The sequence below is a fragment of the Neovison vison genome, chromosome 4 (assembly GCF_020171115.1).
Source record: "Neovison vison isolate M4711 chromosome 4, ASM_NN_V1, whole genome shotgun sequence".
Lineage (NCBI taxonomy): Eukaryota > Metazoa > Chordata > Mammalia > Carnivora > Mustelidae > Neogale > Neogale vison.
Genome location: NC_058094.1, coordinates 80,215,090 through 80,234,084, shown reverse-complemented (window position 1 = coordinate 80,234,084; position 18,995 = coordinate 80,215,090). Strand labels below are relative to the sequence as shown.

General features: G+C 40.1%; 1 protein-coding gene across 3 annotated transcripts in view; it reads right to left on the bottom strand.

Annotated features, from left to right (window-relative positions):
• ATP6V1H (ATPase H+ transporting V1 subunit H) overlaps positions 1 to 18,995 on the bottom strand; it is a 152,798-nt gene that overhangs the window by 50,288 nt on the left and 83,515 nt on the right. The gene's annotated exons all lie outside the window — the stretch shown is intronic.

Here is an 18,995-nt window from a genome sequence, read left to right as displayed (position 1 = left end):
AGTCTTCTCTCTGTCCATATTAATCCCTCAAATATGCCCTTTCATGGCGCTATGTTTCTTTGCTTGTACTTACCTGAGTTGCAATTCTACACCTGAATGACTTTATAAACTATTAAATTTGTCTTCCTCATTATACAAGAAGATCCATGAACGACAAACTATGCATGGTGTTGCTTACCCTATATGTTCCCAGGGCTCAAGACAGAAAGTCCTCATCAAATATCTATTAACTAGATTATTGTATTTTCTTAATATGTACTATATTAATAACAATATCTATTATCATCCAGCTTATTTTTGTAAAAATGACATCATTAAAGGACAAATAAGCCTTCAAAAAAATAGCCTTTTATTGTAGCAAAACTGCCTAATGATAACCCTCCCTCAATTGCTCTAGCATACTATTACCAGAATCCCAACAGCGAACATTTAAGTACCACTTACTATCTGCCAGTTGTTCATCTTTGCACTTTCCATTATTAACTCTTCCAAGAGTTTTAAGTAGCCTAGGATGGCAATTGGGATTACTAATGGAAAACAGAAATTTAAATTTTTTTTTTTAATTTATTTGAGAGAGAGACAGTGAGAGAGAACATGAGCGAGGAGAAGGTCAGAGGGAGAAGCAGACTTCCCATGGAGCTGGGAGCCCGATGTGGGACTCGATCCGGTGACTCCAGGATCACGACCTTAGCCGAAGGCAGTCGTCCAACCAACTGAGCCACCCAGGCGCCCCGGAAAACAGAAATTTAAAAGAAAAACATACAAATTAGGAGTAACATTCAGGAAAAAAAGTCATAAGGTCCAATATGCCTTTTTCTCACATGTGCTTAGAATTATCCATTGCCACACTAGAAAATAATGATCTCCCTAAGGGGATGATTTAACTAGATAGCAGTTTACCTAACATTTTTGTAATCACGTTAATTTTGTGGAACTGCTAAAACTCATAGGTATACATGTACACATGGTTGATGATAATAATATGGAATTCCTTCTGCCTCAATATCACTGAGATGCCAAATCAGTAGATATCAGACACTAAAGTGAATCTGTGAGAGAACATCACATACAGAATTCATAAAGAATTCTAATAATTTTTAATCCCCTTGGGGAATTCTATGTCAAATATTAAAGGGATCCAGGAAGGAGACGGATGATTTGTATGTGCTCTGTGGAACGTGATGAACCACATGGTAGGTCCCTCCCCAGCAGAAAAGAAAAAGGTGGTGATGGCTTCTAACTCCATGCCAAGGAAACGACACACAGAGACAAGCACATATTCCCTGCAGTGGCCCAAGCCTGAGAGGTCATGGTAATCCACAGCAGCAAAGTAGAGGGAGCCGCGTCAGGATCAGCTAACATTCCCAGAGCCTGGGGATACAAAGAAGTTTGAGTGGCACCACGAGCCAGATGAAACACAACACCCAGCCTAGGAGAGCTGTGGTAAATGGCCCAGAAGAGGTACCTCCAATATACCCAAAAATGTGCTCCAAAGAGAAATTCTCAGCTTCAGACATTTTTCAGGTGGAAAAACATTAAGCAGCCATCAATAATACCAAATAAAAAAATCCCTGCTTCTCCCTGTTGCCGCCTCCTCCTTCCCCATTCCAGCCTCAGAAAGACTGAGGCAGCAGTAGGTAAGCTCAGGGTAACAGAGCCAGGAGGTACCTGGGTGGCTTGGTGGGCTGGGCCTCTGCCTTCGGCTTGGGTCGTGGTCTCGGGGTCCTAAAATCAAGCCCCATGTCAGGCGACCTGCTCAGTGGGGAGCCTGCTTCCCCCTCTCTCCCTGCCTACTTGTAATCTCACTCTCTGTCAAATAAATCAATAAACCTTTAAAAAAAAAAAAAAGAGGAAGAGAAAGGACTGTGGGCCTGCACCTGCTGCGGGCATCACAGATAAAACAGAGAAGTACTATTTTTGAATAAGTAGCATGAAGGGCTACCAAATGTCTTCAACCAAATCATTTTTGTGATTTAAAATGATCATAGGGCTGTGAGGGTAAAAGTCATAACCCACCTAGGTTTTCATCCGAAGGCATGAAAAGATTATTAAAGGGGTTGGGGGGGAACAAATGTGAAGACATTCTTATTTCACCACAACCTCTTATTCAATCAACCAATCTGGTTTTAGTATGTATGAGCTACTTTGGGGGGGCGGGGGCTGGCACAGCTGGCTTCTTACTCCCCCTAGTAAAGGTAATGCCCGTCTTCCCCTGCCTGTGCCTACTCCTTCCAGGGGATACTTCTTTGCATGGTGATTTTGCAAGCAGGAATCCATGACACACAAATCCACTTTCTTTTCTCTTCCACACTGGTTCAGTGCCACCTGGAGCTAACGGGTTCAGTAATAGGAAGGCCATCTGTCTATTATTGACTTTCTCAGGGAAGATTCTATTTTGGCCTCTATCTGTTATCTCCTTTGTCAAGTTTCTCAATAGTCTGGAATTCAGACAAGTAGGAAGGGAATTATTTATTGGGCCCCATCTGGATCCTCCAACACATGGAAAATATAGCCGATTCTCATTATTTATGGAGGTTGTGTTCTATAAAGTCACCATGAATGCTGATTTAGTGAATACTGAGATTCTTAGGGGAAACACAGGATTATGGTCCTGCAAGCCTCTGGTCATGATATTCCCAACAACATTTCAATACATAGCCTTGTTTTACAGGTTTCTGTTTAAAGACAACTTAACATCTATTGTTGATTCATCAACAATGAACTCCTAGCCAACAGCACCATAAATCATGCTGGAATAAGCCTTATCTAACACATGCACTTCCTGCCCAAGGTACATCCCTTCATGTGCTCCGGACACCAGACAGCACTTCAGCTTGGAGGCCATTTTACACAGTGAAATCACCAAGAAAAAGCACAAAAATGCAAAAAAACATGGCACTAAACAAATCTCAAAAAGGTCACCAGTTTATAGTGTAAGAGCTAAGACAAGAAGGCTGAGCATTGGGGCACCTGGGTGGCTCAGTGGGTTAAGCCGCTGCCTTCGGCTCAGGTCATGATCTCAGGGTCCTGGGATCGAGTCCCACATCGGGCTCTCTGCTCAGCAGGGGGCCTGCTTCCCTCTCTCTCTCTCTCTGCCTGCCTCTCCACCTACTTGTGATTTCTCTCTGTCAAATAAATAAATAAAATCTTTAAAAAAAAAAAAAAAAAGAAGGCTGAGCATTGCTTTCTTGGACTTCAGTTGTGTGCCCAGCAACTGAAACTTTCCTCTGCCCTGCATGTGTCTAAAAATGATCTTGAAAGCATGAATATTAATTTAAGGATTATCCATAAATTTTATTTTTTTCAGTGTTCCAAAATTCATTGTTTATGCACCACACCCAGTGCTCCATACAATACGAGCCCTCCATAATACCCACTGCCAGACTCACGCAACCCCTCACCCCCCTCCCCTCCAAAATCCTCAGTTTGTTTCTCAGAGTCCATAGTCTCTCATGGTTTGTCTCCCCCTCCAATTTCCCCCAACTCACTTCTCCTCTCCATCTCCCAAAGTCTTTCATGTTATTCCTTATGTTCCGCAAGTAAGTGAAACCATATGATAATTGACTCTCTCTGCTTGACTTATTTCACTCAGCATAATATAATTATACATAATTATACATAAATTTTAACAAACAGGGAAATTCACAAATACAGAACCCATAAAAAACAAGGATAAACTATACATGAATAAACATAATCTCAAAAAGCCACCATCATATGTGTACAATATGATGGGTTTAAAAAATCAGAGATCACATACCATTTATAACAACAACAGCATTTTATACACACTGGGCACAAAGCTAAGCATATTTTTTTATGTCATGTAATCCTCACAGCAAATGTGCTGCCTACCCCTCTATACACTGGTGTTTTTGACATTTTGAACCCATGCCCTTTATATTATCTTCTCATATTACCAGCAGCAAGTAAATTTTAAAGAATTTTGCTTTTAATAATTTACATTATTATATTTATTCATTAAGCCTTCATTTCCAAACTCCAGAGATTCCAACAGATCTCACAGAGGGATGGACAATCTCTACTCCATGGAAATTCAGTGCTATAAAATGAAAAGACATTTCCTGTCTTCTAAATTTAATTGAAACACCAATTACTTTCAGATTATACTGATGTCCAAAATCATTGATGCTTGAAAAAATAGTGAGAAAAGAATCTTCCCAGTTAGTATATTAATACAAGACATCATTAACACAAGATACCATAAAAAGGCAGGATAGTTGAATGATTTAATTTAGGACTTAGATTCAAGTACCTTTTTCATAAGGTATTATCTAATAACGGAAAACTTGCTAACTGTATTCCGAAGCAAGTCCAGTCACTAGCACATTAAGCTTTAAAGACGCAGTATTTAACAAACTCAGTATTGGCAAGATTTTTCTTTTTAAGTGACTGAGAGAGGGGTTGGATAGAGAGAGAGAGAACACACACAAGTGCATGAGTAAAGGAGGGGAGGATCAGAGGGAGAAGCAGACTCTCCACTGAGCAGGGAGCCTGATGTGGGGCTGATCCCAGGACCCCAGGATCATGACCTAAGCCAAAAGCAGATGCCTAACCAACTTAGTCAGCCACGTGCTCCCTGGCAAGAACTTTTAAGAAATGTGCAGCTGGTGAACAGAGAAATGTAATTTTAGAGTAAACTTTAAATATCCTAAAAAGCACAGCACTATTTTTGTTTGTTCTAAAGGTCTTTTCCCCTCTTAATGTAGTTCTACAATATATAATAGAGCTACATAAAATATCTTGATAAGGATTCTACTGTTCAGTATACGACTCACGGTTAATGAAGTTGTATCACACTATAACGTATTATGATTCCACAACTTGTTGCCAAAAATGGTTAAGTTGCATGTACTTAAACACAAGTAGATACTTGTGTATCTAAGAAAATAATGCACCCTCTAGAGTTTGTAAGTTTAGTAACACAGAAATCACTATTTTGTTCACTATTTTGTATTATTCCATTTTGTTCCCCTTAAAGAAGGTCATTAACATTTCTAAAAATAAAAATAATTTAGGTAAATATTTACCAGGTTTCTAAATGTGAACATTCCTTCGAAGCTTAAAAGTGGAAGAAAACACAAAGATTTTTCACTGCAATGTAAGCTCTATGAGACAGTACTGAGAATGGTGCCCAGCACACAACTGATGTCAAATAAAGCCTTAATGCCTAGTGAATTAATGAATTTGACCATATGGTAACTGACATTAACATGATAAAAATTTTATGGAAAAAAAAATGAGGTAAAGAGCAAACTTTGAAAATCTCTATCTCAAATGTAGCAGCTAAATTCCCACTAAGTCACATAAATTAAATTAAAGTACAAATTAAAAGCACCAGGTACCGGTTTCCCCCATGAGAGTTTAAAGAGAAATGGTAACACTCATTGCTGCTGAGAAGGTGGTAGAGATGCTATTCTCACACACTGCTGCTTGGAGCTTGAAGTCCTCTTGAATAATGTTTTTAAAATCTCAGGGCACCTGGGTGGCTCAGCCATTAAGCGTCTGCCTTCGACTCAGGTCATGATCACAGGGTCCTGAGATAGAGCCCCAAATCGGGCTCCCTGCTCCTTCCCAGAGGAAGCCTGCTTCTCCCTCTCCCACTCCCCTTGCTTGTCTTCCCTCTCTTGCTGTGACACTCTCTGTCAAATCTTTAAAAAAAAGTAGAATAAAATAAAATTTCAGAAGTACTTATATACGTTCTCTCGGTAAATGTATTTAAGGGACCAGAAAATAATCAGAAATGTCTGCAAAGACGTTCACTCTGTTTTTATAATAATGAAAAATTGGAAACATACCAAATGATCACTAGTAAAACTTGAGCACACTGGAATACATTTATCTATAGGCAGCATTAATATATATGTTTTAAAATTTGTAGATGGGAAATTACCATGAAAAATGAATAAAAACAGGAGATAAAATAGGAGATATTACATGATCAATATTCTGGAAGGAAAAAAATGTACGTATAGAGAAAAAAAAACCTGAAAATAAATAAACTATTACTTTTCCTCAAAACTAGAGTCTTTTTTTTTCATTATTCTTTTCTGCATTTTTCAAGTTTTCTATAGTAACTTGTTACTTTTCATGATAACTCTAACTTAGAAAAGATAAATGAACAAGTTATTAATTTTTATTTGTACATACTACGCTAGGCTTTGTACAAAGGGAAACAGAGCTATTTACCTCATATAAAACTGTACATTTTAAGAGAACAAGCAGGAATTCTTTTGATAGCTCTTTCTCTCAACATTTACTCTGCCCTACTATGGTCAACAATATGCCTCATCAGATATAGTTCCTCTTTTTGAGAGCTCAAAGACCAGTCTCAGTGGGGAGAGGGGATATAATGAGGTGATCATTATGTATAAGCTGAAAAGGGCTAGGGATATATATACTGAACACCGAAAGCACAAAAAATTGGACAGATACTGTGTTTTGTTTTAATGGCAATATACTGGTTTTCCAGATTAAAAAGAGAAGAATTTTTTTATCAGTCGGTATTTTTACTTGAAGAGGTAGAAACTTGCCTACCTAATTAAGACAGTTCAAGAATCCCTGAAAGGCAAGTACAGCTTGGAAAGCTGGGGAGCCAAGCGTGAAGGCTGTCCAGACTGATTCACAAGCAAGTGACCAAATTAGCAGTCCAGCAAGTGTGCTACTGAGGCGAGGCACAGAACCTTAAGTTTCCTCTGCTCGTCCCAAGACACAAGTGCTACGGTCTCCCGTCTTCATGGAGCCCAGCCACGGCTGCTGCCTGAAGGCAATGCCTGCCGTACCCACTTCCCTCCACTGCTCATTCCTGCCAGAAATCTGGGGCAGCGAGATCTGGTTTGCTGACTGAGGCCATAAGCATGTGGCTGGAAGCAAAGGAGTTTAGGAAAGCATGCTGCTGGCATTTTTATCTTCTACAACGAAAGGGAGCACATGCTTTGGAAGGTGGGAATTCCTTGAATATAGGAAAACTGTTTAGATGTTGTACTACTTAAAAGAAAAAAAACAAATAAACATTCACTACAGTATTCGAGGCAGAGAGAGGGAGGGTAGTGCACTTGCACAAGCCCTAGGAGGGTTTGATGGGGCTCTGGGTTGCTGTTGCAATGTTCTGCTGCCTGGAAAGATGTTGACCACACCATGTGCACCAGTGAATTATGCATGCAAAGGGGATATGCTCTCTTCGGGACAACACTCAGGCACTAGTCATCAAAGTGTGATTTCTGGGTGTTCAGCCGGGCCATAGGTGGTCTTGTGCTTTTCAAGGACAAAGCAATGGAACAGTTTTATTCACATCCCATCATACACACACATTTGAAAAATAAGATTAATGAGTGGTGTTTGTTTCCTGGAAATTGTATCACAGTCTTAAAGGCTGTGGGTCCTTCATAAGAACTGAACTGGCAAGTACAGTTGACAGAATAAATTCATTCGGATAGTTTACTTTCATCTTATTTTCATTTATTGAGGGCACTTATTAAATTTGCTGTTGGGGGGAAGTTATGTTCTCCACCTGAATTTACAAAAACAAGTTACTGAATCGAAAGGGTTTCTTTAAACTACAAAAAGAGTCATGAAAATAACAACAAATAGGTAAAACAACAGTAAATAGGACTCCATTCTGAGTATCATATGTAAATCTGCACGCCAAGACAAATCTCAGTGTGATGAAAGAGAATGACAGATAGGAAATACGGCAGTATTACTACCTAAATCTTCATCACTGGACCAGCAATATATTCACCTGTAGTCTCCAAAACACTTTTGTTATGAAACTTTGTCAACTGATCAATTTTACTCTTTGAGATGGAGAAAGGGACAAAATTCAAAAGGAGGGAATGCCTGCTTTGTGATGAATACAAATCATTCCCAAGAAACTTGTAAAAAGAAAAAAGTCCACCACAAGAACACTATATTCTTAGAGAAAGCCAAATTTCCTTATTAAGTAATGTTTAAAATCACATGGTATCAAAAACATACAGTGGAGTACAGCTGAGCTTTAAACAACATTAGGGTGGAGGTGGTTAGGGACACCAACCTCTCAGTCAAAATTCACATATAATTTTTAACTCCCCCATAAGTTAAGTACTAATAGCCTACTGTTGAACAGAAGTCTTACCAGTAACATGAAGAGTCAATTAGCACGTATACTACATATACTACTACATATACTACATTCTTACAATAAAGTAAGCTAAAGAAAAGGAACTGTTACTAAGAAAATCGTAAGACAAAATACATTTACAGTACTGTATTATAAAAAATCCACATACAAGTGGACCTACACAGTTCAAACCAATGTTGTTCAAGGGTTATCTGCAATTGCTATGGTGCAGGATAGCAGATACTTAGCAAATGGACAAAATTACTCATTTAACTGGTACTTACTACGTGTTAAGTGGTGTTTAAAGCACATTACTTATGAACTTATTTAGTTCTCATATTCAGAGGAGGAAACTGGCACAGAGAGGATATATGGCAAGGTCGTACAGTTACCAGGTGACAGGGCTGAGATCTGAACCTAAGCAGGCAAGTTTAGTCTATGCACTTAACCACCAGGTAATTCAGTACAGATGACTGTGGTGCCCATTAGCTATTAGCATATGTACTGTGCGTGTATGGAGGAGATACTCCTGATTTCTCTGGAGGGCATAATGTGGACAAGAAGTAGTTGGACTTAGTACTGACAGAGGACTAGTTACGTTTACCAGGGAGAATTAGTGCTACATGGACAAAGAGATTAATTCAACTGGACCTTGCCTGCCTACTAATCTTGTCAGTGTTAAAAGAAATGCAAGTGTGAATTTGATCAACTTATAAGAACTGAGTGAAGAAAAACATGGGGGAGCATAAGACTGCCTTTCCAAACAGAAATATGCCATTCTTTTTTCTGGGGGTGGGGAACTTACTTTCTTTGCTCGTACTGTTTTTCCTCAAGTTGTAGGAAAGGATAATTATTGGTTTCCTCAGTATGTGATACATAAGACAGCACTTAGAGTGATAAATACCAGTAAAAATCCTTTCCATTATTCTAAGCAACTTAGCAATGTAGTAGTCATCATCTGAATAGGTTAAAAAAAATATCAACATCAGAGTGCCAGGGTGGCTTAGTCGGTTAAGCATCCGACTCTTGATTTCAGCTCAGATCAAGATCTCAGAGTCCTGAGATCAAGCTCCACATAAGGCTCTGTGCTCAGCACAGTATTGCTTGTTCCTCTCTCTTTGCTCTTACCCCACTTGCCTTCTCTCCCTCCCTCTCTTTCTCTCTCTCTAATACATAAATAATATTAAAAAAAAAAAAAAGAATATTGGGACACCTGCGTGGCTCAGTCAGTTAAGCAGCTGCCTTTGGCTCAGGTCATGATCCCAGGACCTTTGGATCAAGTCCCACATCTGGTTCCTTGCTCAGTGGGAAGCCTACTTCTCTGTCTGCCTGCCACTCCCCCTGCTTGAGTTCTCTCTGTCCCTCACTCTCTTTCTCTCTGACAAATAAATAAAATCTTTAAAAAAAAAAAAAGTATCAACATCAAATTTAAGATACCAACACAATTTGTTAGGGTGACTGATTTGTAATTAAAATGGATATATCATTGAAAGTTTGAATTTTTCCAAATCTAAATGTTTTTATTTTATTCATGAAGGAAAAAAAATGAGGACTATAGTTAAAAACCACATCCACAAGCTACAACTGAATTTAAAGAGATACTTTTATATGGCCAACTGCAACCACAAAGTAGACTGGGAATTTTTTCGCCTCTGTCTCACAAGTAGCAACATTCAATTTCCCTGCTTTTACATGGAATGGGCCAGTCAACTTAATATATGATGAACTGTTAAAGCAGGTTTCAGGGAGAAGTCCTTCTGAGTCCACATATGATCTGAATATCCAGAACTATGTGCAAGAGGCTTTAAACTGTTGTAGCCATTCCTGCCAACTTACTGTAATGAGTTAACATTTTTTTAAATTTAGTAGCAATAAAAAAAAGAAAGTGAATAGAGACCTTGACTTATGCATGACTCAAGCATTCTGTTCTTGATACCTTGGTAAAAGATCATGAACAAAATAATTCCTACAACTGACATTAAAGAGTTATCAGTACTTCAAACTATAATTACATTTTTTGAGTATTGATTAATTTTATTACTGTTTATTTCAAACTGTGGGTCTGCAAAACCACCAACAGTCTATTTATTAAATTTGGGAAATACTCCTATGTAGGAAGATGGGGGAATGACTTCACAGAGAGAATGAGAGTCTTTAAGGGGCTATATGATGATGAGAAAATAATTTGAAAATACATTTCAAAGAAGGAGGAACAGAAAACTGTACAGAAATTAAGTTACTCTGAGATAATACTGGTGAGTGACTTCAAAAAAGAATGAATATACTGGTCCATGGATCCATGTAAGCCACTGGAAGGACAAAGAAAAATAGTAGCAGCGCCAGGGCTGCAGGCAGGCAGGCAGGCATGAATGAGTGAGTAACTATTTGAGGAAGTGTTTTAGCACTGAGGATTGGTGCATATATGATACCAGCGATATGTAGTCTGAAGAAGTTAAGCATGGTGTCCAAGATAATCCTTAACTGGGGGAAACGCTTGGAAGGGGAGAAAAGAAGGGATGTGGTAGAACTGGATGATGTGAAGGCATAACAGGTTTCTGATTAGCAGTAGATACGGTGTAAACAGTGTATCCATAAGACACAATTGAAGCCCTAGGGTTCAAGACGTTGGTAACAAGTCAGTACTGTAAGAAAGTAAGTTCTTAAATAAGCTTTTCGCCAGTTTTATGATTTTAGAATGAGAAGATTTTATCTGTATTTGCTTTTTCCCTCTCCAAAAGTATTATAAATAAGCGATTATATCATTATGAAGGATTCACCCATCCTCTCTGTTTTTCATGTTAAACACATCTTAGGTGTGCCTGGGTGGCTCAGTGGGTTAAAGCCACTGCCTTGGGCTCAGGTCATGATCCCAGGGTCCTGGGATCTAGCCCCACGTTGGGCTCTCTGCTCAGCGGGGAGCCTGCTTCCTCCTCTCTCTCTAGAGTGCCTCTCTGCCGACTTGTGATCTCTGTCAAATAAATAAATAAAATCTTAAAAAAAAAAAACACACATCTTAGATGGGCTAGGGACTTGGGTTATTAGCTATATTTATATAAAAGCAAAGTTTATCTTTGTCTTATCTGAAGATTCTCAATTTTTCATAATAAAATAGGCTATTTTAATTTTTTTAATTTATTTTTTATTTATTTTTGGCATAACAGTATTCATTTTTTTTTTATTTTTAAAGTGGTATTAATGTTAGATAGTTCTTAACATCAAAGTGTCAAGAACTAAAGGTCTTAGCTTTCATCCCACTTGCAAGCTAGCAAGTGGAGCTGCCATAGTTTCATGGAGACCTGTAGAAGACACTGAGACTCCTGGGTCAAAGATAAATGCTAGTTTGTTACTCAAGGCAATTGCAGTAGCAAGAATATTAGAACTTTGTGCTGGTTCCCCAAACCACAATTTCACAGGAAAACATGAAGAGAATTCAATGAGCCCTGCATAAACAGTGTAAAGAAGAGGAACCCTGAACTTATAGAACCCAAATCTCTCCTAATGGACAGTAAGCATCCTGCCCTTTGCTCCCAGGAAGACATCTATTTGAAAAGAGCATTCAACGTGCAAGAAGGACAGAAAGCTGAGAGAAATATCTCCCCACATATAAAATCTTCATTTATACTTTATCTTGCTTTCTGGCAAGTTTACCTATGAATATACATCACTATAGTGGTCACTGTGATTAATCTGGCTGATGCAGGCTGGAATCAAATCTATAGCGTCGGGATAAAGCACAATGATCTTATCCAAGTCCCCCCAAGGTCCTGGATCTAATCAGCTGGAAAAACGCCATAAACCACCAGGGTCTACTTAAAATTCATGGGCTTTCCCCTTAAGTTTCTGTAGTGACCTTTACACTTGGCATTAATCCAAGTATAGATAGAACTTTATAAAGAATGTGCAGATTCTTCCTTGGAGCAAGAAGGAAGTCTAGGGCAATTCTGTCAACTATAACAAATGCTGGCCAGTGAACTGAATGGCCAGCCAATTGAGGCTAACTTGAATGTCTTCCAGGGTTAAGGTAGTATCACTAATCACTTCTTTTTGGGAAACACCACCGAATCACCAAAGGTAGTTCCTTTTATAGAGATCTCCATGTTCACCTGAGGACTGTATGATCTACTGGTAGTGTTTCCTTGAATACACAGAGGCTACTTATAATGTGTAAGTTACCACTCCTAATGTGTAAGTTACTATGGTTTGGGGAGGGAAGCAAGTTCATGCCTGGCCTTCATACAGAAGACCAAGGACATACCAAGGACACTCACAGCCCCTGGAAAGAAAGTGAGATCTTCATCAGTGGTGGTGGTGGGACAGGGGGAGGGCAGACAAGCTGACAGTGCCCTCAGTGTCACTTCCCAGATGGATGGGTGAACCTTAGGGGTCTCAGTTCAAGTCAAATACCTGAGTCTAGTCCCAGTTTTAGGAAAGAATGACCTATTTGTCTGTGGTACCAGATAGGTAATATTTGTCTGCCCTGTGGAATGGTTAAGAAAGGCTCCAGGATGGAGGGTGGGGCAGACAACAAGAGCTACTGACAGGTATTTTGCATGGAAGGTGCAAAAGCTATTATTATCCCTTTTGTTTCCAACAGACTTCTCAACAAGTTAAAGGGAATGGCCATCAAATTGTGGCAGCACTCTCTGGAGGTAGATGACAGAGCCAGCAGTCAATTAAATATAAAGTGTCCAACAGTGAAGAGATCTCTTGTGTCTTTCTTCATGAGAAAAGCTATAGGAACAATTCACTGAAAAACAAAGATCAGTAATATTCTCCCTCTCCTGTGTCTCTATTATTCTCTTTGCATGTGCTAAAGTTGTTACCCTTCACTGCTACAAAATCAGCAACTATAACTTCACTTATTTTACAGTCATTTGATTAAATGTATCTAGACCTCAGTTCACAAGAAGGGCAAGAGCACTGCTATAAAACTTGCAGAGATGGGCTATGGGAGTGATGTCTGCAAGATGGCTGAATAAGACATCCTTCACATGTATCTCTCCTCCTCAAAAGCAATTAATTTGCTATCCATCCATGGAAAACTGCCTTCCTGGGAACTGTGGGATACAGACAGGGACTATGAAACCCTGGTGCTCTCTCCAACTGAAGAAAGACATTTTGAGAGGGCAGGATCACACCCAGGCAGCTGATTCACTGACTGTGGCCCTGGCTACAAACCCAGAAACAGCTCTAGAACCCTGAGAATTCTACCATCCCCATTGGCTCTAATTATACCAAAATAAGGGGCCTTGGAAGAGTCACCTACCCATCCATCAGCTAATAGGCACAGAGACCTCAGTCCCAGTTTTGTGGACCCTGAAAGAGCATTTGAACAGGCTCCAGCATCTATCTGCTGAGTTCTGGGAGTCCCTCCCTTACCCAAGAAGTAAAGCCTTTTAAACTTTGTCAAACAGATTCTGAAATGGTCCTATAACTGGTCTCTAGCTCATTCTGGCCAGTCCCCAAACATACTTGCTGGCACAGAGACCCAGCAGGAAACTTCTGGCTGCACCCTTATAGATTCTGAGGGGTCCTATACATGGCTCTAGTCCCATCATAGATGGCCTGCCAGCAGGCCAGCCAGCTTCAGGAACCTAGCAAGAGATGTTCTGACAATACCCCAGAGAAGGTAGAAAGGGCCCTATATTCAGGTCCATCCCTTCCTAGCCAGTCCATGAGCATTACTGCTGGCCCAGAAAACCAGTGGGAGACACTCCCATCTGCACCCCAAGATCCTGGAAGGGTCATATACTTGGTTCAATTCCCTTCAACCTGCAGTTACAGGCAGTCCTCCAACACAGGGACCTGGTGTGGGACACTAATATCTGTGCCTCAGGATATCTTGAAACGATCCTATACTCAACTTCAGTTCCTTCAGCCAAAGTCAGGGAGTAGTTCCACCCACCCAGGGACCTGTGGCACAAATACCCATCTGTGCCTCTAAAACCAGACATGCAGACTTCAGTTGTGGCTGGGACACCTGAATCAGCCCTGGAGCTTGGTTCCAGTCCCTCTCAGCCATGGCCCAGGGCCTATCCTGCCCACCCAGGGATCCATCAGTGACCAGGTAGCAGTGCTCCCTGGGACCTGCAGGAGTTACACCCATCCATACACCTGGTAAGGGGATAGCTAAGGACACAACTGTAGAGACTGAAATGGATCCCTGTCCCGGCACTACCCTACTAAACAAGGTACTTGAGGCAGTCCCAGCCATCTGAAGACCAGACAGGAAACACACCTACCTAAGACCCCAGTAACAAACCTGCCAACCACGGACACCCCTGCAGACTCATATCTGTGCATAACCCACTCCAACTCAGCATGAATGTACTTTCAGAGGTAATGCCACCCATTAGCCCAGGCGACAGAGAAGAGTTCATTATCTGCTGAAAATGGTCTTAAAGACTAGATGAGGTATTTACTCCTTTAAATGCACAGACATCGATGTGACGCTACACAGACCACAAAGAATCAGGTAAATATAACACTACTAAATGAAAATTAATAAAGCTCCAGTAACCAATCCTATAAAAATATGTATCTAAAATTTGCCTAATAAAAGATCAAAATAATCATCTTACAGAAACTTAATGACATGAAAGAAAACACAGACAACTAAGCAAAACTAGAAAAACAACACATGAACAGAATGACAATAAAGAAAGAGAAATAAACAGACCAAACAGAAATCTTGGAGCTGAAGAATACAAGGAGAAAACTAAAAAATGCAACAGAAATCTTGTACACACAGACTTACAAATCTGCTGTATCTGTGCTATTTGCTTCTGACATGCATCCGGAATAAAGTTCTATGTAAGACCAGTAACAGCTCTATACAGAAGAATGAAACTGAACCACTCTCTTACACCAAATACAAAAATAAACTCTAAATAGATGAAAGACCTCACTGAGAGACAGAAATCCATCAAAATCTTAGATGACAACATAGGCAATAACCTCTTCAACACTGGCCACAGCAATTTCTTTCAAGACATGTCTCCAACGGCAAGGGAAACAAAAGCAAAAATAAACTTTTGGGACTTCATCAAGATAAAAAGCTTCTGAACAGCAAGGGAAACAGTCAACAAAACAAAGAAGCAACCCACAGAATGGGAGCAGATAGTTGCAAATGACACTACAGATAAACGGCTGATACCCAAGATCTACAAAGAACTTCTCAAACTCAACACCCAAAAAAAAACAAATAATCAAATCAAAACATGGGCAGAAGACATGAATAGACGCTTCTCCAAAGAAGACATAGAAATAGCTAGCAGACACATGAAAAAGTGCTCATCATCACTAGCCATCAAGGAAATTCAAATCAAAACCACACTGAGATACCAACTTACACCAGTTAGAATGGCAAAAATCAAAAGGCAAGAAACAACAAATGCTGGAGAAGATGTGGAGAGAGGGGAACCTAATTACACTGTTGGTGGGAATGCAAGTTGGTGCAGCCATTTTGGAAAACAGTGTGGAAGTTCCTCAAAAAGTTAAAAATAGAGCTTCCCTATGAAACAGCAATTGCACTACTAGATATTTACCCTAAAGATACAGATGCAGTGATAAGATGGGCAACATGCACCACAGTGTTCATAGTAGCAATGTTCACAACAGCCAAACTGTGGAAAGAGCTGAGATGCCCTTCAACAGATGAATAGATAAAGAAGTTGTGGGCCATCTATACAACAGAATATTACTCAGCCATCAAAAAGGATGAATACCCAAACTTTTGCATCAACATGGATGGGACTGGAGAAGATTATAATGAGTGAAATAAGTCAAGCAGAGAAAATCTATTATCATATGGTTTCACTTACTTGTGAAACATAAGGAACAGCATGGAGGACATTAGGAGGAAGAAGGGAAAAATGAAGCAGGGAAAACCAGAGCGGGAGACAAACCATGAGAGACTACGGTCTCCAAGAAACAGACTGAGGGTTTGGGAGGGGAGGAGGATGCGGGGCTGGGTTAGCCTGGTGATAGGTATGAAGGAGGGCACGTATTACATCAAGCACTGGGTGTTATACACAAACAATGAATCATGGAACACTACATCAAAAACTAATGATTATACTGTACGGTGACTAACATAACATTAAAAAAAAAAAAAAACAGTAACAAAGGCTTGCCGGGTCAGAATGAAAACATCCTGCAGTTCAAACACTGAGTGATTCAGTAGCCACACTCAAGAATTTTCTATTTTTCCTGAAGTAGGTATCAATATCCTGAGTAGTTTCCCATATGACATTTGCCTAATGTTCTCTCATTGACCCTCCATAAAAGGGGCATTTTGCACTCCACCATATGGAGTTCAGAGATGTTCATGCTCATTATTCCCATCCAGAAAAAGTACAAGAGAAACTCTTCACTCCAAATGGACATGAACAACCTCTTCTCATTTCTGAGAGCAAAGGGAGGCTGTCCCTTACTAACCTCAAGCCTACTTCTCCATATAGCAATGTCAATCCTGACAACTCAGCACATGATCCATGTGATATCCCACAGCCCTGGCAAATTCTGCTCCAGATGAAACTGTCATAATTTTGGAAATGGACTTTACCAAGGTCCAATACAAAGCAGCCCAAGCAGCCAAATCAGATCTAGAAAAAAACAAGGTGAAGATCAAAAATAATACAGGTCAGAGACACTTGGAGCGAAAAGATAATTTCTCTGCATCTGGATCCAGTCACTGACATAATGTTTTATAATGCTTAAATATTTATACACTATAAGGAGAAGAGGAAGTTATGAAGTAATTGTGGAACGTTAAAGTATGCAATTACTTCTGTGGCTCTGCCAATTTTTCCTCACATTCTAAGATGTTCTGGGCTTACTTGACACTGTTTTATAATAAATAAGATTAATACTGTCATCTTCCTTATAGATAGTTTTGATGAATATAAAATATCCATATTAGTAATAGTAAAAGTAGCTAATACTTACTGAGTACTTGCTGTGTACCTCCTGGCACAACTCTGATCACTGTATTGGGTTAACTCATTTAATCCTTACATCAGCCTCATGAGAAAGGAATATGACTATTGTCCATGGGAAAGGAATATGACTATCGTCCCAATTTTACTCATTAGGAAACAAACTAGCAAGTGAAACAGCAACAATTCACACCAAGGCACTATGCATTTCTGCTTTTCCAAATAACAGAAAACACCCCTTTTCTACCTTAAATGTTTTCTCCCTTGATATAATATTGGTACCCTGATTTCTTATTTTTCCCAGAAAAAGCCCAACTTTTCATTGTTGATATATCTAAATGATTTTAAATTATGTGGCTACCATCACCACATCTGTAAAGTCTTATCTATCTCATCCCACATGGAATTCCTCTCTTCCCAATACTCTGAAATACATAATTTTATCACTATACATCTACTATAACTTTTCTTTACAGGTATTATATTTTCTTCAATACTGTGAATCTGGGGTGCCTGGGTGGCTCAGTGGGTTAAGCCGCTGCCTTCGGCTCAGGTCATGATCTCGGGGTCCTGGGATCGAGCCCCGCATCGGGCTCTCTGCTCAGCAGGGAGCCTGCTTCCCTCTCTCTCTCTCTCTGCCTGCCTCTCCATCTACTTGTGATTTCTGTCAAATAAATAAATAAAATCTTAAAAAAAAAAAAATACTGTGAATCTAAGAAGAGAATCTAAGACCCACCCTCTCTCTCACTCTCTCTCTGCCCCTCCCCATCATGCACATGTATGCACTCTCTCTCTCTCTGAGAAGGAAGTAAATCTTTTTTTTTTTTAAGATTTTATTTATTTATTAGACAGACAGAGATCACAAGTAGGCAGAGAGGCAGGCAGACGGAGGGGGAGAGAAGCAGGCTCCCTACTGAGCAGAGAGCTTGATGCGGGGCTCAAATCACAGGACCCTGAGATCATGACCTGAGCCGAAGGCAGAGGCTTAACCCACTGAGCCACCCAGGTGCCCCAGTAAGTAAGTAAATCTTTAAAAAATAGTAACAATAGGAGTGCTTGAGTGGCTCAGTCGGTTGGGCTCTGCCTTTGGCTCAGGTTGTGGTTGTGGTCTCCAGGTCCTGGGATTGGTATCAGGCTCCCTGCTCAGAGGGCTCCAGCGGGGAGCCTGCTTCTCCCTCTCCCTCTTTCCCTCCCCACTCAGCTTGTGCTTGATTTCTCTCTCTCTCTCTCTCGAATAAATAAAATCTTTTTAAAAAATTAAAAGTAATACTACTACTAATAATAATAATGTCTCATCGTCTCTGTAACTAGCAAGACAGGAAACAACGTTGTTGGAGAGGATGTGGAGAAAGGGGAACCCTCTTCCACTGTTGGTGGGAATGCAAGTTGGTGCACCCAATTTGGAGAACAGTGTGGAAATTCCTTAAGAAATTTAAAACACTGGTGGCTCCCTCCCCCTTTGGGCATTAGAGAGGAGTAGGGAATTTGGGTAAATTGGAAGGGGAGGTGAACCATGAGAGACTATGGACTCTGAAAAACAATCTGAGGGGTTTGAAGTGGTGGGGGGGTGGGAGGTTGGGGTACCAGGTGGTGGGTATTATAGAGGGCACGGCTTGCATGGAGCACTGGGTGTGGTGAAAAAATAATGAATACTGTTTTTCTGAAAATAAATAAATTGAAAAAAAAAGAAATTTAAAACAGAGCTTCCCTATGACCCTGCAATTGCACTACTGGGTCTTTACCCCAAAGATACAGATGTAGTGAAAAGAAGGACCACCTGCACCCCAACGTTTATAGCAGCAATAGCCACGGTCCCCAAACTGTGGAAAGAACCAAGATGCCCTTCAATGGAAGAATGGATAAGGAAGATGTGGTCCATATACACTATGGCGTATTATGCCTCCATCAGAAAGGATGAATACCCAACTTTTGTA